This window comes from Amblyraja radiata, chromosome 5 (assembly GCF_010909765.2).
Source record: "Amblyraja radiata isolate CabotCenter1 chromosome 5, sAmbRad1.1.pri, whole genome shotgun sequence".
In the NCBI taxonomy this organism is placed as follows: Eukaryota; Metazoa; Chordata; class Chondrichthyes; order Rajiformes; family Rajidae; genus Amblyraja; species Amblyraja radiata.
In genome coordinates this window covers 46,232,227-46,254,657 of record NC_045960.1, presented here as the reverse complement: position 1 = coordinate 46,254,657, position 22,431 = coordinate 46,232,227, and the positions used below count along the sequence as shown (strand labels likewise).

The window sequence follows — 22,431 nt, the reverse complement described above, 5'->3', positions numbered from 1 at the left end:
AAAAGACCTTTGACATCTTTGAAGAGCAAAGAATTGTGGATGCAGCCCAGACCATCACGCAAACCAACCTCCCATCCATTGACTTCTTTTCCACTTGAAGCTGCCTCAGCAAGGCTACCAGCATGATCAAGGACGAGTCTCACCCCAATCACTCCTTCTTCTCCCTCTCCCGTCAGGCAAGTGTGAAAATGCAATCTCCAGATTCAGGAACAGTTTCTTCCCAGCTGTTATCAAGCAACTGAACCATGTTACGATACGATATGGGGAATGTGCAAAGATTGGGGAGGGGGGGGGAGGGGAGAGGAGTCAGTCTCAGTCCTCCCCATGACAGAAGGGGGAGTTCTAAAGTTTGATAGTCACAGGGAAGAAGGATCTTCTGTGACATTCTGTTCTGCATCTTGGTGGAACCAGTCTGTTGCTGATGGTACTCCTCAGGTTGACCAGTGTGTCATGGAGGGGGTGAGCTGTATTATCAAAGATGCTCCACAGTTTGAGGAGCATCCTCCCCTCCAAGACCACCTCCCATGAATCCAACCACCCCCAGGATGGAGCCAGCCTTTCTGATGAATTTGTTGATCCTATTGGCGTCCGCAGCCTTCGCTCTGCTGCCCCAGCACACGGCAGCGAAGAAGATGACACTGGCTACCACCGATTGGTAGAACATCTGCAGCATCTTACTGCAGTCATTGAAGGAGCGGAGCCACCTCAAAAAGTACAGCCGTATCTGTCCCTTCTTGTACAGGGCCTCAGCGTTCCTGGACAAGTCCAGTTTACTGTCCAGGTACACTCCCAGGTATTTGTACTCCCTGGTAAACTGTACATCCACACCATTGATGGAGACAGGGGTGTGCCTCTCCTCCTAAAGTCCAACACTAACTCCTTAGTCTTGTCAGTGTTGAACTGCAGGTGATTCAGTCCACCACTCAACAAAGTCGTTGACTACACCTCTGTATTCAGCTTCCCTCCCCTCACTGATGCAGCCCACAATTGCAGAATCATCTGAAAACTTCTGCAGGTGGCAGGAGACGGAGTTATATCTGATGTTCGAGGTGTAGACGGTGAACAGGAAGGGAGAGAGGACCATCCCCTGCGGGCCCCTGTGTTGCTCACTACAATGTCCGAGACACAGTTCAGTAGCCCGACATATTGTGGTCGTCCAGTCAGTAGTTGGTGATCCAGGACACTAATGGAGCATCCAACCACATCTTCGTCAGTTTGCTCCCAGGCGGTGCAGACCGAATGGTGTTAAAAGCACTGGAGAAGTAAAAAAACATGACTCTCACAATGCTTCCTGGCTTATCCAGGTGAGCATAGGAATGCTGGAGCAGGTGGATGATGGTGTCCTCAACCCCCATCTTTGTTTGGTAAGCAAACTGCAGGGGGTCCAGGTAGGGTTTAAGCAGGGGTCACAGGTGAGTGAGCACCAGCCTCTTCATGATATCTGAAGACAGCGCCACTGGTCTGTTGTCATTGGAGGAGCTGGGGCTCCTCCAATGTATAATATCCTCTTTGGTACAGGAACCAGCCTCTAGTTTCTTGTATCACAAGTTATACGAGTAGAATGAGACCATTCGGCCCATCGAGTCTATTCCATCATTCAATCATGGCTGATTGCCTCCTAATCCCATTTTCCAGCCTTCTCTCCATAACCCTTGACACCTGTACCAATCAACATTTTGTCTATCTCTGCCTTCAAAATATTTACTGACTTAGTCTCCACAGCCCTCTGTGGCCATCTAGTTCAGTTGTTTAACCACTCTACCACCACTGTAATCTTCAGGATTCTACAGTGCTCTTAAGGAATACAAATTATCCAAGTAAAAGTGAATATGTGTAAAGAAAAAACTTTTAACTGACAAGCATGCAATTTAAAAACAACACCGTTTCTAGTTAATAACTTTCTTTGTCATTGCTTCTTGTTGCTTCAGAAATGGTCAGTGGAAATAACTGACTAATTATAGAGACTCCTCAAATCTTACTTCAAATTTTCAAAACATAAATCACTGAAGCCCTACAAATTAGTATGTAATACAGTTTGCTCAGGTTGATTAATATTAAAACGACCTTTTGCGGCACAGTGGCTCAGCGGTAAAGCTGTTGCCTCACAGGGCCAGAGACCCGGGTTTGTTCCTGACTATGGGTGCTGTCTATATGGAGTTTGTACGTTCTCCCTGTGATTGCATGGGTTTTCACCGGGTGCTCCAGTTTCCTCCCATATCCCAAAGACGTGCAGGTTTGTAGATTCATTGCCGTCTGTAAATTGCCTCCAGTGTGTAGGATGTGAAAGTGGGAGAACAAAGAACTAGTGTGCGGTTGATCGATGGTTGGTGTGGACTCGGTGGGCCGAAGGGCCTGTTTCCATGCTGTATCTCCAAACTAAACAAATAATGGGATTTAGAAATGTGTTTTAAAATCACTTGGACTTTGAATTGTAATCAGCAGATCATTTTTCCTAACCATTGGAAGATGCCACTTTTTTTGTATGTGGTTGAGGAGGTTTTCAGAATGAAATAAAGAAGCCCAAGTACACAGAGAGACTTTATTTTGCATACTCGCTTTTCCCCAGAGATTTTGTGAACTTGTTTCCCCTCTACAAGTAACAATTAATGCAATTGGAATCTTGATTGCCTATACCCAGCCCAGAATTTGATGGCACGGACATTGTGGGCTGAAGGACCTGTTCCTGTGCTGCACTAATCCATGCCCTATGTTTGATGACTGTTCATTCCCCTACACAGATGCTGCCGAGCCCATTAAGTTCCTCCAGTGCATTGTTTTTAGCCATAATTGTATGAATATTGATGAATACAATATCATTTATCATTAACTCACAGGATTATTACGTGTTACATTTAAGGCACATAACAGCAGACACAGAATCATGGCCCGCAGTATACATTTACAGTGTGCTTCCATGAATTTAAGCATGGTGTTAATGCTCAGCTTTCAAAGAGAACGTGGGTTGTGTGAAGATTAAAATTGTGGCAGCTTCAACCCTAGTATTATGCACTATGTAGTTTATGTGTTTTGCTCAGTAAGAACATCACTGCAAAAAAAAACGAGGACCTTATTCAAATCGTGACATGCACATGATCCACTGAATTGCCTGCATCCATGCTATCAATTTTTTTCTGATGTCAGAGTAAAACATCAATGGTGCTTTAATCATATAAGCCTCTGCCCTTCACAGATACTGACCTCCCAACCATCAAAGAGATCTATAGGAGGCTTTTCTTCAAAAAGACAGCTGACATCATCAAAGATCCACATCAACCAGGTCATGCTTTTATTTCACTATGGGACAACCTAGATAAGCAGACTTATGTAAGCAGCCGATGCTGGTTTACAAAAAAAGATATAAAGTGCTGGAGTAACTCAACGGGTCAGGCAGCATCTCTGGAGAACATGGATTGGTGATATTTCGGATCAGGACTTTCCTTCAGACTGATTGTGGTGGGGGGGGGGGGGTGGGGGCGGTGGGAGCGTGAGAAAGCTGGAAGAGAGGAGGGGCGGGACGAAGCCTGGCAAGTGATAAGTGGATACAGGTGAGGGGGGCGGGGGGGGGGGGGGGGGGGTTGATTGGAAGACTCCGTTCACAAGTGCCAAACCCACTGAAATTCTTCAGCAGCCTGCTTTTAGTTCAAGATACCAACATCTGCAGATTGTAGGTGGAAGGGGAGGAGGAAGGGAGAAATAGCTGCGAGTCTAGGTGGGGCACAGGGGAGTTGGGAGTGGGGGGATGGGCGGGGGAGGGAAGAAGGGAGTTGGTCGTTACTTCAAAGTAGATCATTCAATGTTCATACTGTTGGGTTGTAAGTTACCCAAGTGAAATATGAGGTGCTGTTCCTCCAGCTTACATGTGGCTTCACTCTGGCAATGGAGGAGACCCAGCACAGAAAGGTCAGTATGGGAATGGGAAGTGGAGTTAAAATGGTTAGCAACGGGGAGTTGGGATTGGTGGACTGAGTGTGTGTTTGGCTTCATGATGTACAGGAGGCCACATCGGGAACCTCATCGAGAGGCCACATCGGGAACACAGGACATAATAGATGAGGTTAGAGGAGATGTATATGAACCTGTCTCATTTGGAAGAACTGGTGGAGTTCCTGGATGGTGTGAGGGGGGTAGCTATATGAATGGGTATTACATCTCCTGTGGTTAGGGGAACTCTTTAGTAAACGTGATTTCCCCCCTGCTGTCATAGATGGAGCCCTCACCCACGTCTCCTCTGTGTCTCGTGGTTCTGCTCTCACTCCCTCTCCCCCAAATAGAACAAGAATCGAGTTACTCTGGTTACTAGAGTTACTCTGATCCTCACCTTTCATCCCACCAGCCTCTGCATCCAACACTTTGATATTTCCAACACCTCCAAAGTGATCTCACCACCAGCCACATCTTCCCATTCCCACCCTTTTCCACCTTCCACAAATACTTTTTTTTCCACCCTTTTCCACCTTCCACAGAGTTCCCTCCATAACTCCTAGGTTCATTCCGCCCCACCCAAACCACCCCCTCCCCAAATACTTTCTTCCGCAACTACAGGAGATGTAAAACATATCTATATTCTTTAGAGATGTTGCCTGACTCGTTAAGTTACTCTGGCACTTTGTGTCTTTTTTTTGCTTCTCCAAGTGGCTCACTGACTCCCAGGGAATCTTCAGCCTCACAGCACCCTCCAATGGTTAGTTCTGGAATTTCCTTTCGATTTATTGTTGGTGGTTCTGCAGGAAGTTGGGTCTCCAAACGTGGCCTTCTGTTGTGTGTGAGTGCACAGTCTTGAACTGCTCCCGTGTCGATGGTTATCAAGGGGAAGTGTTGTTGCCGATTCGTTCTGACTGTAGTCTGCCAATGCGGAAGGCGTGGATCCAATTACATAGGATGAGCAAAGATCCAGTTCTCTGAGTTTGATCTGAAGAAGGGTTTCGGCCCGAAACGTCGCCTATTTCCGCCTATTTCCTTCGCTCCATAGATGCTGCTGCACCCGCTGAGTTTCCCCAGCAATTTTGTGTACCTCTGAGTTTGATGATAGTTTTGCAGGGATTGATGGTGTTGAATGGAGTAGTCAATGAACAACAGCCTGATGTATGTGCTTTGGTCCAGTGGTCCAGTGCAGAGTGGGGAACCAATTAGATCAGAGATAGACAAATTCTTGATTGGAACGGGTGTCAAGGGTAATGGGGGAAAAGGCAGGAAAATGTGATAAAGAAGCAGAGATCTGCCACGATTGAATAGCGTAGACGCGATGGGCTGAATAGCTCAATTTTACTCCTATAACTTGTGAACGTGAACTTGTGATCGCATCACCTGTTGATTTATTGAGGCAATAGGTGTATTTTAGTGGGTCCAAGTCCTGGTGTTGCTATGTGTTATAACCAACCTCTCAAAGCACTAACCACAGAGGTTTGTGGCACCAGTCAGTCATTTTGGCATGTCACTGTACTCTTACTGACGTCCTTTTAAACCTGGTGTGAACCCTAACACCTCAGTAATGAGAGGTTGAAGATGACCACAAAATTCCAGCCAGTTGGTCCATGTATGTATTAAGAACATGGTCAGGTTCACCATCAGGGCCAAGCACTATGCAAGGGCTCACCCTCATGAAGGATCTTCTGATATCAGCCTGTGATGGAGGTACCATTGTTAATCCTGGTCAAATTGGGGAGGCCAGGACCATAAAATTGAGTAAAGGCTTCAGGGCTGCTGGGCCATTTGGTCAATTTAAAAGTGCTTTCTGTAAAAATAGGACAAGCTGCAGAATGGTGCCAGTTTGTCTAGAGCCTAGATCAGAGCTGCAGGAAGAGAATGGGAACATCTGCAGACCCTGACAATTAGGTGCAAAATGCATAGAATGGATTGGATGAATGCAAACCAGACATACACTTTGTGAATAATTGTAAATAATGTTGCAAAGCTTTTCTTTGCTGCATGTTGATTGGATTAAGTATTGAGCCTAGTCTGGTTTTCTTGCATATCAGGGCAAATGTTGCGATGTTCGTTTTCTTTGAGTAACACTGTTTGAATACTATGTATTAGCCAATGTATTATTGGGTTAAGGAAATGTCTGTCATCTATGGGGCTAATCGATATCTGTAATTGGATTGTAAAGAGACCACCCCCATGTGGTTCGGCCCCTCGAGGTCCGGGGACCTATAAAAGTCCGCTGCAACGAGGTCCTGTGTCGATCTTCTGGGAGAACGCTTGGGACTGCGTGACATTCTGGACTGTCTATGTTTCAGCGAGGCCAAGAGGGCTTGATCAGTCAGATACGAGAATCGAACCCGCTGTGGTTAGACCAATTGAATAACTACTTTGGTTCTGTCTTCACTAAGGAAGACATAAATAATCTGCCGGAAATAGCAGGGGACTGGGGGTCAAATGAGATGGAGGTACTGAGTGAAATCCAGGTTAGCCGGGAAGTGATGTTAGGTAAATTGAATGGATTAAAGGCCGATAAATCTCCTGGGCCAGATAGGCTGCATCCCAGAGTACTTAAGGAAGTAGCCCCAGAAATAGTGGATGAATTAGTGATAATTTTTCAAAACTCTTTAGATTCTGGAGTAGTTCCTGAGGATTGGAGGGTAGTTAATGTAACCCCACTTTTTAAAAAGGGAGGGAGAGAGAAAACGGGGAATTACAGACCAGTTAGTCTAACATCGGTAGTGGGGAAACTGCTAGAATCAGTTATTAAAGATGGGATAGCAGCACATTTGGAAAGTGGTGAAATCATTGGACAAAGTCAGCATGGATTTATGAAAAGTAAATCATGTCTGATGAATCTTATAGAATTTTTCGAGGATATTATGGGAAACCTTTAAGGCATACATTCGCGGTGCTATAATCTCTTATCAAAGTTTTCAAAATAAAGAAAATAAAAGAGAACTTAAGCGGATAGAACAGGAAATAAAATCACTAGAACTGGACAATGCAACTGACCCAACCATAGATAAACATAACAAGATAACCTTATTGAAATATAATCTCAATAGAATATTATCAGCAAGAGTAATAAGACTATTGTTTTTAAATCATTGAATGGGCTCGCCCCGCCTTACCTCTCTGAGCTGCTCCACCTATATGCTCCTGCCCGGTGCCTCAGGTCAGCTGATCAGCTGCTCCTTGAGGTACCAAGGTCTAAGCGGAAGCTCAGAGGGGATAGAGCCTTTTCTGTTGCTGCTCCGGCACTCTGGAACACCTTGCCGTTGCACATCAGACAGGCCCCCTCACTGTCCATCTTCAAATCCTCCCTAAAAACATATTTTTATTCTTTGGCTTTCGACACTGGCTGAGGCATTGCTCCTGTTTTTAGTGCTTTTAATGTCTTTTAATTTTTAGTGTGTTTTTTATAGTCCTTCGTTTTACGGTTTTTAATGGTTTTTAATTGTTTGTAATAGCTTTTTGTTCATGATTTCTCATGTACAGCACTTTGTGGCAACTGTAGTTGTTTAAAGTGCTTTATAAATAAAGTTATTATTATTATTATTATTCCAAAATACAAAACAGGCACACTTCGAATTTGGGGATAAGCCACATAAAATATTAGCAAGGCAACTGAAGCAACAAGAAAAGGAAAATACTATCACTAAAATTAAATCTGATAAGGGTGAGCTTCTAACACTACCAAAGGATATTAATAAAAGGTTTGCCCAATTTTATCATAATTTATACACAACTAAAATAAATACAGATGATAGTAAAATTACAAATTTTTTAGATAATTGCAACCTCCCTAAATTGGATAGTTTAGAACAAGAGGAATTAGGAGCACGGATTACTAGTGAAGAAATAAAACAAATAATAAACTCATTGAAAAATGGGAAGACCCCAGGACCAGATGATTTTAGTAATGAATTTTATAAACGAATTCAGGAGTCAATTGTACCAAGATTACTCAACTTATACATGCAGGCTTATACCGAAAATAAACTACCAGAAACTTTAGCAGAATCAACAATAACGCTTATACCAAAAAAAGATAAAGATTTAGATGAACCGGGTTCTTACAGAGCTATATCACTTCTAAATACGGATCAGAAAATCTTGGCAAAGATTCTAGCTAGAAGACTGAATAATTATATTAACAAATTGGTAAACCCCGATCAAACGGGATTTATACCCAAAAGACAATCATTTAATAAATTGAGAAGGCATTTCAATATAATGTACTCTCACAAAGAGGACATTGAAGATATTTCAGTTGTTACGCTGGATGCAGAGAAGGCATTTGACCAGGTAGAATGGCTGTATTTATATAAGGTACTCCAAAAATATAATTTGGGAGAGAATTTTATCAGATGGGTTAAACTACTTTATGATAAACCTACGGCAAGAATATTAATAATAATATGTTATCTCCAAAATTTTATTTAACAAGGGGTAATAGGCAGGGTTGTGCCTTATCACCATTGCTATTTGCCCTTATGATAGAACCGCTGGCTGAAAAGATTAGAAATCATCCGAATATTCATGAATATAATACTAAGGACTCAAAGAATAAAATTTAATTATATGCTGATGATATTCTTTTATATATTACTAATACACAAACGAGTATCCCCACCTTATTAACACTAATTGAGGAATTCGGTTCTTTTTCAGGATATAGAATAAATTGGAATAAAAGTGAAATTATGTCTTTAAAATCACAGGATGCGAGACACTTATTAAAATTCCCTTTCAAAATTGCAACAGAAAAATTCAAGTATTTGGGTATTCAAATTACGAGAAGACACAAATCATTATTTAGCGCCAAATTTATGCCACTATTAAATAAACTGAATGCTATGATTAAATTTTGGAAAACGCTCCCGCTCTCATTGATAGATAGAATTAACGCTATAAAAATGACTTTCTTACCACAATTAATATATTTGTTTCAAGCGATCCCAATATATATTCCAAAATATTTTTTCAAAAAACTAGATTCTAACATCACTAATTTTATATGGGATTATAGAGCACACAGAATTCAACTGAAAGCATTTGTGTAAACCTAAAGAAGTTGGGGGTTTATCATTACCTAACTTTACGTATTACTACTGGGCAGTGCATATTAAGAACATAATGTACTGGTTGGATAGTTCCACTCACCAGTCGGAGTGGATAAGAATGGAGAAAGAGGAGTGTTTCCCGTACGATATAGGAACGATCTTCTTCTCACTGATAAAATTGAATAGTATAATATATAAGAAGAACCCAATTATTCACAATACAATAAGAATTTGGAAACAAATAAAATTATCCTTGAAATTAAATAATCTATCAGTACTAACCCCAATATTAAACAATCCTGCATTCAAACCATCTCTTATCGACAAAACATACAAACAATGGGATAGACTGGGGATTAGGAAAGTAGGAGATATGTATGAATTGGGCAAATTGTTATCATTTCAACAATTAAAATCAAAATTTAAACTGAATGATAATCAATATTTTAAATATATACAGATATGTGACTTTATGAAGAAATATATACATAGATTTCAAACTATATTTTTAAACCCTTTAGAAGAAGCAATGAATATTAAGGCTGATTCACAAAAACTAATATCATATTTTTATGATAGTATATTAAATGGAGAATTACCCTCAACAGCGGCACTAAGAGAAGATTGGGAACATGAACTAATGATAAAGATCCCGAAAGATAGATGAGAAAAGTATCTGATGAACACACATAATTGCTCGATTAATGCAAGACATAATTTAATTCAATTTAATTAATTACATAATCTATATTATTCAAAAACGAGGTTGAATAAATTCTACCCAAACGTCTCTCCCAGATGCGATAAATGTTTGTTTCAAAACGCCAATATAGCACATTAATTTGTAGGATGTACAAAGTTGAATAAATTTTGGAGCGATATATTTGATATATTTACAAAGCTCTTCAAGTCAAGAATAGAACCTAATACGCAATGGATTATATTTGGAATAATAGTAGAAGAATTCAATTTAAATAAAGACCAAAAAGTATTCTTTAATTATGGGTTAATAATTGGAAAGAAATTGATACTTAAATTTTGGAAAAATACAGCTATACCAACTATTAAAATGTGGATTAGGAATATGATGGACATTGCACACCTTGAAGAAATGAGTCTCCGCCTAATAGATAAATATGACCAATTCTTAAGGAGTTGGTCCCCTTTCATCGACTTTTTGGAGTCATGTGATGCAGCGGTACCATAAAGATTACTGATTTCAGGTCAGGTCGTGGATAGATTTACATCTCCGAATAAAGATTTGAAAAATTCTTTTTTAAGGGTCTTTTTCTCCTATTTCTACTTTCTATTTTTTCTTTTCTTATATACACACTTCACGTTTTTCTATTTTCTACTATCTATTTTTCCTCTTTTTCTTCTCTCTATTTTTTTTTGTTTCTTTTTTTAATTAAAAAAAAAAAAAAAAAAAATTCCAGAAGATTAGTCAAGCATGATCTCCCCTTCATAAATCCACGTGTAGCGGCCCGAAACTTGGTCGTAGTTGGCAGACTGCAGCTGCTTTAACGATAGCGTGACGCGCTTCATTAGGCAAGGGGTGGCCCAAGGTTCAGATTTGGTATCCAATTGGTGGGGTATTGAAACAGAGGTCTGGCCTACGTATTGATTTATCTTTGCCGGGTGCGCTGATTGGAAAGGTGCGTTCCGAAAATCATCATCGACGACTGCCAGCGCGAAGAGACCTGGCGCTGAACCTTCAGTGCCCAGCAGAGAGAGGTGTCTGCATGAAGATATCTGTCCCTCCCTGGAGTGATGGATGAGGAATCTCGTAAAGGTACTGGGCTCGGTGACTTGAGTATAGATTGGCTGGGAATACTCTAGTCCATTCAAGAATTTAATTGGGCAATTTTAGTTTGATTTGAGAGCCAAGATACAAGATACATTTATTTGTCACATGTACCAATTGGTACAGTGAGATGTGTGGTCGCCATACAGCCATACGAATAATAAAGAGCACAGAACACGATAGTCTTTAACACAGACATCTCCACACAGCAGGATCAAAGTTTCCCACTGTGAGGGAAGGCTCCAAAATTCAGTCACCCTCCTCTATTGTCCTCCCGTGGTCAGGGGGCTCACAAACCCCCCACTCTCGCCGCTACGGGCGGCCGGATGTTCAGGCCCGCTCGCCAGGGTGATGGAAGTCCGACGTCGGGACTGGAGGACATCCTCAGTGGCTTGGACATCTGAATCGGCCACCTCCTCCTGGAGTCCGTGGCACCCAAAGTCCTCAGGCCACGCTGGGCGGAGATTCAACGCTGGCGGCCCTCAGCAAAGGGCCCCAGTACTCCGCGAAGTTGAAGTCAGTGCCGCCCGTGCTGGAAGCTCTACGAACCACAGCTCCAATGTTGAAGCAGCAGGCCCAACACTCCGGAGCTTTAACGGTGATCCAGGTAAGCAATCGCCCGCTCCACGATGTATCCAGCGCTGCGCCGCCGCTGCTGAAGCTCTGGTCCCGGTCCTCGGCAGGAAAGGCCACTCCAATCCAGGTGGAAGGCCGCGAGGAGGGGGGCAAGGAAGTGACTGGGAAACGGTTTCCCCCTTACCCTAGCCCGCATATGAGCAGGGATACGCACTAAAACTAGGAGTCCGAGAACGAGGCTTGATTTGCAGAATCAAATTTCCAAATACAGAATTTCACATTGAAGTTCTGCACGTAAAGTAGAATTCGAATTCTTGTAGATAGAACTTCGGAGTTTGTGCATGTCCGTGATCGATTCCGAATAGCGGCTGATCAACAGTGAATAGTAATCCTCTGATCGTTTGTTGATTAGTACCTGATATCGAAGGGTGCCTGAGAGACAGGAACCTGGTTTACTTGGTGAAAAGTAATCCGAATGTGAAGGGTACCCCTAGGTAGAACTTATAGAGGAGGGATAGAGGTCCCCCTATAAAAGTCCAGTCTTAGCGTGAGGATAGTAACATAGTACCCTCAGCAAAGAGTAACCTAGGAAGGGGAAAATCTTCGGTATCAGAGGGAGAGGTTCATTGATTAATAACAGCGTGACACGGCATTGAGATCGAGTGTTTGTAAACTGTGCGCTAGCTCGTTAAATCATTTGTGTAAATTGTAAAAGTATAGCTTTTTGTGTTGTTATCAGATCCGAAATGTGTAAATATTCCGTGTACGTAAATAAATTTAGAGCGTATTAAGATTTAGAAAGTAAGATTTAGAGTGTGTTAAGTCTGTGGACCGCTATTTGTATTGCTGCTTGTGTGAGTGTTTTCAGATTTAGATAATTGAAGTAAAAGTGTGTTTGAATTAAATATGTGTAATCGTTTAGATCGTAGTATTGTGAGAATATGCGTCGTGGTGATTCGATCAGGGATTGTACTCTTTTGATTGCTGTGTCAGGGGAGGAGTCATTCCGCTGACCGATTGCGCCACGAGGAAGATTTATTAGAGAGTGATTTATTGGATGCTGGTAGTTTATACTGGGGCTTGTTTGGGGTTACTTATAATCGGGGGAATATTTTCTTTTCTGATTATAGTTTTATTAGCGTGGTTCAGATTTGTCTGTCTGTGCGAATTTAAAGTTGATTGAGTGGGAGAGATTGCTGCGTGGAAGATACTGTGATTGAGAGTTCGTTTGCATTGAGAAACCGGAGATCATTTGTTTGAAAGTTTAGAGTTGCATGAAGTGATTGTGATCTAACTGATAAGAGAGTTGGGAGAGCGATTGAGTACTAGCGAGTGGTTTGAATAATTGAATAGGAGCGATTGAGTGAGTGATTGAGTAATGGTTGGAAGGGAATGATTGTGTGAATAGGTGTGAATCTGAGAGACGACTAGCCATTGTGTGGGAGACTCCATTGACCTTGTATTCTAAAAGGAAGGTGTGAGTATAGTAAACTGGAATTTTATTTTGTCCTGTAACTATTGTGCAGGAAAAATGGGGAATGTCTCAGAGAAGGACCGATCAAATATATCAGGAAGCCCGATAAGGATAATTTGTGAGAAGCTTCCACATGAAGCAGACTGATTAAGAATATTATCTGGAGAATTAAATGCAGTTTTGAGAAGCGAACTTTGGACACTGGGTGGACTAAAATCTGTAATAGGAATAAACTACATAGAAATTATTGTCAAATGATATGGAAATAGTGAAGAAGGGAATGAGCTAATTGGAATATGGAGAATGTTCTTCACTAGGAGGAAAATAAAGAGATCGTTTTGCTGTCTACTCTAAGAATGGCGGCATATAAATTAGGGATTAGAGGGGAACACGAGAGAACTGGTCCTTCTCGGGACATTCCAGAACAGGGACAGGAAGAATAGTGGAAGCCAACAGCAGGAGCAGGAGCAGGAAAGAATACCATCTTCTGAAAGGGAAACTACTGCGATGGCTCTTAAAGGGGTGGTGCCGACTAAAATTAAACTTATTAAATTTGGTAAGAGTGCAGCAGTATCTGTAGACCTTGAATGGAGGGAGGCTCACAATATGCCAGGGTGGGTAGAATTTTTCGGAATGGAGCCAAAGCATTCCTCACAGCACTCTCATGTTCCCAGTTCGGAGACACCCTGCGTAGCTTGCGAGCTGGGCACACGGGAGGAGTCAGCGTTATCCTTGGCTACTCCCACTAAATTCAAATCTGAAGTGGAAAAATCGAGGAAGGATCTTCCAGCTCCTATGATTGCTCCACCAGTGGAGGATAGTATGGGAGATCAAGGAGCTAGAAGGAAGGTTCTGTCGAAATGGGTTCCAAAATTAATTAGAAATTCCAGTAGTGGGAAAGTGATGGAATCCTTCCTGAAGTACAGAGACAGAACAAATAGCTTTTCTGAGGGTGAGATAGCAGGAGAATACAGAGGGATTTATCCTGACATTGATAATATTATTATGTCGGAGCAATTCCCTGACAATGGGAGTATAGAACAAATTCCCTGTAGGCAGTTTGTTTGAAGAACGCTGTCTACTCCACCATTGGCATTAAGTCCCGCATTAGGTGTAAATGTCCCCCTGGCCACAGACGTTCAGGCTTTAATGCAGCCGAGTCCAACGGCAGCTCAGAAACCTATATTAAAATTCAAAAATGGGAAATAAGGACAGAGGAGGAGGAAGATCTCAAAGCTTGGATAGATCTACCATTCTGAGAACCGACTTTTCCTCGGTTTGACTGGAGAGGTTATAGAGCGGTCTGACCCGATCAGTGCTACAACTGTTGGGAATTGGGACATTGGAGTCGGTCGTATCCTGTGAGCGGGTACTACCGAGAAGGAAGGGGGCAAAGAAGGGGGCCACGGGGTTTCAGAAACCAGTGAATTCCGAGAGGTTACCGGGACACTTGGGACCCCGAAGGTAGAGGACAAGGACACTATCAAGGAGATCAGAGGGCAGGGACATTTTGGCAATCAAACCCATTTGTTTAGCCCTAACCTGCCAGTTAAATACCATCTATTAAATTTGAAGGCGTCCTCACATGGTCCAAAAACAACAATAAAAACCAGAAAGAACATCACTCCCATATTCTAGGAGGAGACACAAATAATCTAATTCTCGAGAAACCCTCACTGAAAGGAAGAAGTAAGAAATATTGTAGCTGGTGTGAGAAGGATGGTTTGGAGTTTGTAAAATGTGTACAGGATAGTTTTTTGCAGCAACACATAGAGGTACCTACTAGAGAAGGGGCAGTGCTGGACCTACTGTTAGGAAATGAGACAGGTCAGGTGGCGGAGGTATGTGTTGGGGAGCACTTCGGGTCCAGTGATCACAATACCATTAGTTTCAATATAATTATGGAGAAGGTCAGCACTGGACCAAGGGTTGAGATTTTTGATTGGAGAAAGGCTAACTTTGAGGAGGTGAAAGGATTTAAAAGGAGTGAATTGGGACATTTTGTTTTATGGGAAGGATGTAGAAGAGAAATGGAGGACATTTAAAGGTGAAATTTTAAGAGTTTCCCATGAGGCAGACACCACCACCCCTCCTTTTTCCCAATGACACCATTATGGGATGGAATGAGAAACATTTGAGTTAGGAGAGCTCCATTAAGAGGTGTAATTGAGCTACATTAAGAAGTGAATTAGAGTAAACTTCAAATTAGTATTAATGCAGCAAACAGAAAAAAATATCTAGTGATATCTATTTAAAGAGCGCATGGATTAATTCCAGAAATTGTTCATCCCTCTCTGGCAAAAAAATAAAACTGGGAAGGTGGCTCAACTGTGGCTGACGAGGGAAGTCAATGATAGTGTTAAAGCTAAGGAAGAGGCATATAAATTGGCCAGACGAAGCGGCAAACCAGAGGTCTGGGAGAAATTTAGAACTCAACAGAGGAGGACAAAGGGGTTAATTAAGAGGGGGGGGGGGGGAAGCATGATAGAAAGCTTGCGGGGAATATAAAATATGCCTGCAAAAGTTTCTATAGGTATGTAAAAAGGAAAAGATTAGTGAAGACAAATGTAGGTCCTTTACAGTCGGAGACAGGTGAATTTATAATGGGAGACAAGGAAATGGCAGAACAGTTTAATGAGTACTTTGGTTCTGTCTTCACTAAGGAAGAGGAAATCATGAAAGGGATTTATGAAGGGGAAATCATGAAGGGAATTTATGAAGGGGAAATCAAGCTTGACTAATCTTTTGGAATCTTTTGAGGTAATATGTAGAATGGATAAGGGAGAGCAAGTGGATGTGGTGTAACTGGAATTTTAAAAAGCTTTTGACAAGGTCCCACACAAGAGATTAGTGTGCAAAATTAGAGCTCATGGTTTTGGGGTGGGGTATTGACATGGATAGATAACTGGTTGACAGACAGGAGGCAAAGAGTAGGAATTAACGGGTCCTTTTCAGAATGGCAGGCAGTGAATTGTGTAGTGCCGCAAGGCTCGGTGCTGGGACATATATTAACGATTTAGACAAGGGAATTAAATGTAACATCTCTAAGTTGGCGGATGACACAAAGCTGGGTGGCAATGTGAGCTGCGAGGAGGATTCTATGAGGCTGCAGGGGGACTTGGATAGGTTGGGTCAGTGGGCAGAAGCATGGCAGATGCAGTATAATGTGGATAAATGTGAGGTTATCCACTTGGGTGGCAAGAACAGGAAGGCAGACTATTATCTGAATGGTGTCAGATTATGAGAAGGGGAGGTGCAACGAGACCTGGGTGTGCTTGTACATCTTTCACTGAAAGTAAGCATGCAGGTACAGCAGGCAGTGAAGAAAGCCAATGACATGTTAACCTCCATTGCGAGAGGATTTGAGTTTAGGAGCAAGGAGGTCCTACTGCAGTTGTACAGGGCCCTGGTGAGGACCGTACCTGGAGTGTTATGTGCAATTTTGGTCTACTAATTTGAGGAAGGACATTATTGCTATTGAGGGAGTGCAGCGTTGATTCACTAGGTTAATTCCGGGATGGCTGGACTGACGTATGTTGAAAGAATGGGTCACCTGGGCTTGTATTCGCTGGAATTTATAAGGATGAGAGGAGATCTTATAGAAACATATAAAATTATTGGACAGGGTAGATGCAGGAATAATGGTCCAGATGTTGGGGGAATCCAGAACCAGGGGCCACAGTTTAAGAATAAGGGTTAGGCCATTTAGGTCAGAGATGAGGTAAAACTACTTTACCCAGAAAGTTGTGTATCTGTGAAATTCTCTGCCACAGAAGGCAGTGGAGGCCAATTCACTGGATGTTTTCAAGAGAGAGTTAGATTTAGCTCTTAGGGCTAAGGGAATCAAGGGATATGGGGAAAAAGCCAGAATGGGGTACTGATTTTGGATGATCAGCCATGATCGTATTGAATGGTGGTGTTGGCTCGAAGGGCTGAAATGCCTATTCCTGCACCTATTTTCTATGTTTTTATATTTTCTATGTAACTTTCAAGTTTCATGCTTATCCAACAAACTAATTTGTTTTCTTATAATAACATCACAACATATCAAGGGGATTACACTGGCATTATACCAGTTTGACATTTTGATTAAATTCAGTATCATTATTGCAAAATGTACTAATTCCACTCTGATCTGACTCAAAAACTAACCCTCATCTGCCACCTGCTGTGTGTTTAAAAGCAGTGCATTAACTTATGCTGGAATCTGTATTTTTTGAAATTGGAATCATAGAGTCGTATCGCATAGAAACAAGTCCTTCAGACCAACCACGTCTATGTCGACCAAGATACCTATTTACCCTGATTGCATTTGCCTATCCTTCCACACCATTCTTGTCCAAATGTATTTTAGATGTTGTTATAATACCTGCCTTAACCACTCCCTCTAGTGGCTCATTCCTATACATCCTGCCCTCTGGAAAAAAATCACCCTTCAGTTTTATATTAAATCTTTTCTATTTCACTTTAAACCTAGTTGCTCCCTAGTTCTTGATTCCCAATCCCTGGGAGAAAAAAAGATTGTGCATTCAATCTATCTATGCCTTCTTCATTTGATACATCTTTATAGTATTATCTCTCACTCTCCTATACTCCAAGAAATAAAATCTCTTCATGCAACTAAGTTGCTCATGTCCTGCAGATATCCTCATAAACCTTCTCTGCATTCTTTCTAGCTTAATGACATCTTTCCCAGAGCAGGATGACCAAGTTGATGGGAATGTAGGGTGGGGGAAATGTGTTAGGGTAGGATTAGTGTAACAATGTGTGCTTGTTGTCTGGCACCAACCCTCTGGGCTAAAATGCCTATTTCTGTGCTGTATCTGTATTTCACAGAGAAAGTGGGAAAGTCTCAAACACAGAGACATAGTTACAAGATAAGGGGCTCGTATTTGAGGCTGAGGTGCATTGGTATTTAACCTTTGAAATTTGCTACCACAGAAAGTTTTGGAGACCATATAATTACAAGATTTTGAAGCAAAGGGAGATGCATTTTTTGAAAGATTGAAGAAACCAGAGGGAAATAGCTCAAAGAAGTGTTGAGGCATGTAGTATCAGTGGAGAGTAAAGCATGCCAGTAACATTTCTGGGTTCCAATTAAATGTTATTGATCTAAAATGCTATCTCTCCCCACCGATGTTACCTGAACTTCTGAATTTTTTGCACCATTTTATTTGCCTTCCTTCCGTCTTGTACAAATCTATGATTCAGTGAAATATTTCCATGTGCGATACCCAGAGTGTAAGTCGCAATGCGAGGAGAAACTAGTTTGTGAGTTACTTTTTGTGGATCCCATGGCGAAACATAGAAATTTATATTTAAAACTAGACTAAGTGGGACCCGTTGGGTCCCAGCATCACACAGGAGGGCTGGTCATCCAACGCAATATTCCACCTCTCCACCAATTCTAATATTGGTGGCCAGTTGGGGGGGGGGCTTTCTGGAGCGCTAGTATGGGTGTTGTGGGCTGAAGGGACAGGTTTCCAGAGGGCTAGTAGGCAAATTGTGCGGCAAATGGATTCTTGGGCTGGCGTCTCAGTCAATCAAGCCTGTTGTGCTGGCAACTCACTCACTCACGGCTGGTGGGCTGGTAGTCGACTCACGTCTAATCCTTGAAATTCTATTTCAAGCAGGGTATAAGGCCACCAAATTCAAGTGCAGTTTCTTACCACTTCTAGCAGGGTGCAAGGCCACCAAATTCATGTGCAGTTTCTTACCACTTCTAGCAGGGTGCAAGGCCACCAAATTCAAGTGCAGTTTCATACCATTTGAAGTAGGGTGCAAAGCCACTAAAGACAGCAAGTCATGACCTCTCCCTCCTCCATCTTGCAGAGACTGAGCCCCACCCACATTTCCAGGTTTTATAACCCCCCCCCCCCCCCCCCCCACCGGAAAAGGTGTGGCTTTCATGGAGTGATTGACAGGAGAGAGATTCTCAACATTTAAAAAAAAACTAATAACACTTTTATTTTTCATTGATGGGAACAATTCTCTGCATCTGCTCAGCGGATGGGGACTGAGTAAGATGGCCAAAAATCACAGCCGTAATTGGTAGCGTTTTATCTAAAATCAATATACAGTGCAAACAGGAAGTAAGTGCATTTACAGTAGTGCCTTTTAACTTCAAGCCAAAGCACCCAAGCCACCATTTGCAGTAAGTAGTGCCTTACAACTTCATGCTACAATTTGCAGTAAGTGGTGCCTTTCAACTTCAAGCCAATGCACCCACGCCACCATTTGCAGTAAGTAATGCCTTTTAACTCTAGCCATTGCATTCAAGCCACTATTTGCAGTAAGTAGTGCCTTTCAACTTCAAACCACACCCAAGCCACCATTAGCAGTAAGAGGTGCCTTTCAACTTCAAGTCAAAGCTCCCAAGCCACCATTTGCAGTAAGTAGTGCCTTTTCTACTTCAAGCCAAAGCTCCAAGGCCACCATTTGCAGTAAGTAGTGCCTTTCAACTTCAAACCAAACCTCCCAAGCCACCACTTGCAGTAAGTAGTGCCTTTCAACTTCATGCCACCATTTGCAGTGCCTTTCAACTTAATGCCAAAGCACCCAAGCTACAATTTGCAGTAAGTAGTGCCTTTCAACTTAAAGCCAAAGCACCCAAGCCATCATTTGCAGTAAGTAGTGCCTTTCAACCAAGTCAAAGCTCCCAAGCCACCATTTGCAGTAAGCAGTCTTTCAACTTCAAGCCAAAGCAACCACGCCACCATTTGCAGTAAGTAGTGCCTTTCAACTTCAAGCCAAAGCAACCAAGCCACCATTTGCAGTAAGTGGTGTCTTTCAACTTCAAGCCACACCCAAGCCATCATTTGCAGTAAGTAGTGCCTTTCAACTTCAAAGCTCCCAAGCCACCATTTGCAGTAAGTGGTGTCTTTCAACTTCAAGCCACACCCAAGCCACCATTAGCAGTAAGTAGTGTCTTTCAACCTCAAGCCAAAGCAACCAAGCCACCATTTGCAGTAAGTAGTGCCTTTCAACTTCAAGGCAAAGCAACCAAGCCACCATTTGCAGTAATAGTGCCTTTCAACTTCAAGCCAAAGCTCCCAAGCCACCATTTGCTGTAAGTGGTGTCTTTCTACTTCAAGCCACACCCAAGCCACCATTTGCAGTAAGTAGCCTTTCAACTTCAAAGCACCCAAGCCACCATTTGCAGTAATAGTGCCTTTCAACTTCATGCCACCATTTGCAGTAAGTACTGCCTTTCAACTGCAAGCCAAAGCACCCAAGCCACCATTTGCAGTAAGTAGTGCCTTTCAACTTCAAGCCACACCCAAGCCATCATTCGCAGGAAGAAGTGCCTTTCAACTTCAAGCCAAAGCAACCAATCCACCATTTGCAGTTAGTGCCTTTCAACTTCAAGCCAAAGCACCCAAGCCACCATTTGCAGTAATAGTGCCTTTCAACTTCAAGCCACAATTTGCAGTAATAGTGCCTTTCAACTTCAAGCCAAAGCTCCCAAGCCACCATTTGCAGTAAGTAGTGCGCTAGTATGAACCATTTTAGAACCAATAAACATTTTTTTTGCAAGCTTTAGAACCAATAGAGACACTTTTTGCAAGCTTTAGAACCAATAGACATTTTTTGCACGCTTTAGAACCAATAGAATTGAATTGAATTGATTTGAATTGAATACCTTTATTGTCATTCAGACCTGATGGTCTGAACGAAATTTCGTGCCTGCAGTCATACATACAATCATACAATAATAAACAACAATAAACACAAATTAACATCCACCACAGTGTATCCTCCAAGCACCTCCTCACTGTGGTGGAGGCAAAAATCTTAGTGTTACTGTAGACATTTTTTTTGCAAGCTTTAGAACCAAGAGACATTTTTTTGCAAGCTTTAGAAGCAATAGACACTTTTTTTGCAAGCTTTAGAAGCAATAGAGACACTTTTTGCAAGCTTTAGAAGCAATAGAGACACTTTTTGCAAGCTTTAGAAGCAATAGAGACACTTTTTTGCAAGCTTTAGAAGCAATTGAGACACTTTTTGCAAGCTTTAGAACCAATAGACATTTTTTTGCAAGCTTTAGAACCAATAGACATTTTTTGCAAGCTTTAGAACCAATAGACTTTTTTTGCAAGCTTTAGAACCAATAGACACTTTTTGCAAGCTTTAGAACCAATAGAGACACTTTTTACAAGCTTTAGAACCAATAGACACATTCTGCAAGCATTTTAGAACCACTAAGGGCACTTACATTTGAGTAGACATGTGTTCAGTGTTATTCACAGCTCAGAGAAACGTGACCCTCTGCCTTCCTCCATCTTGAAGAGACTGTGTGGCACACCACTTCCTGGTTTTATAGTCCCTCCCCCCTGCCGCCAGCGGGGGCAGCAGAGAGAATGGGGAATTTTGTAAAAACATTAATATCTCTGTCATTTTTAATCGGCGGGAAAAATCCTCGGCACACATGCGGCGGAGGGGGGCTCTGTGCCAGGTGGCCAAAAATGACGGCCGTAGGTGGTGCCGTTCTCTCGGAAATCGCAGCACAGATGGCCAAAACCGGTCAAGAACAGACTTTTAGCAATGTAGATATTAGGAAAGTCTTACAATTTTTTGAACCATTGAGTTGATAAAGGAGCTCCACTGGGTATTAATAATTAATTATAATTGTTTAAACAAGAGGGTAGTCAGGGAGAACGTAGGACTGCTCAATGATAAAGAAGGGCAATTATGTTTGGAGCCAGGTGTAGTTGGGGTTCTAAATTATATTTTACATCTGTATTCACCAAGGGGGAGGGCACGGAAGACAGTGAGATCTGTGGGCAGAAAAATTAAAAGGGCAGTTTAAGATCAAGGATATGGTATTGGGGCTCTTGATGAGTATTAAGGAGGATATATCCACAGGATCTGATGGGATCTATTCCAGGTAATTGTGCGAAGCAGGAGGGTAGACTACAGAGTCTATGTTAAGATTATTTTAACTTTGCTTCATTTTCGGGCCATTGGGCCTGTTCCTTTACAATACTGTTCTATGTTTTACATCTTTTTATTCTTTTATGTTTGTTTACAAAGATGGACCTCTCATATGCCACTTAACATCCCTACAAACTAAGCATCAACCCTTTAGTTTAGTTTAACTCAAGCTGTCAGTTCAAGCTTTTACCTCTGGAGGCGTGCCGTTGATGGAATCAGAGTTTTCAGAGCCAAGTTCCTCAGGGACTACACATTTCCACAATCCATAGGTTTTGCCTACAGTTGTCTGCCAAAGACGAAGGGTTCCATCTTCTGAAGATATTTGCATCTTCTTGAACCACGGGCAAGGTTCCAAATTACTTGAGAGTGGCCAATGTTGTTTAAGAAGTGACGTAGAGATAACCTAGGAAATAATAGGTGAGTGAACCTCACATCAGTGGAGGGGAAACTATTGGAGAGGATTATTCGAGATATGATTTATTCGCATTTAGAAGACAAGGGGAATTGGAAACTGTCATCATGGTTTTGGTCATGGCAGGACATGTCTTACGAGTTTCATTAAGTTGTTTGAAGTGGTGATACAGATTGCTGACGATTGGAATGCATTACCAAAGATAGAGGTGGAGACAGATATGATAGTGCCATTAACAGGCTTT

The 22,431-nt window shown here is 42.0% G+C and overlaps 1 long non-coding RNA gene across 1 annotated transcript; it reads left to right on the top strand.

Annotated features, from left to right (window-relative positions):
* The first annotated feature begins 385 nt into the window (after positions 1 to 385).
* Positions 386 to 22,079, top strand: LOC116972824. Its single transcript, XR_004411899.1, has 3 exons — positions 386 to 401; positions 12,052 to 12,054; positions 21,930 to 22,079. It is a non-coding gene; the product is annotated as an uncharacterized LOC116972824 (long non-coding RNA).
* Positions 22,080 to 22,431: the final 352 nt, after the last annotated feature.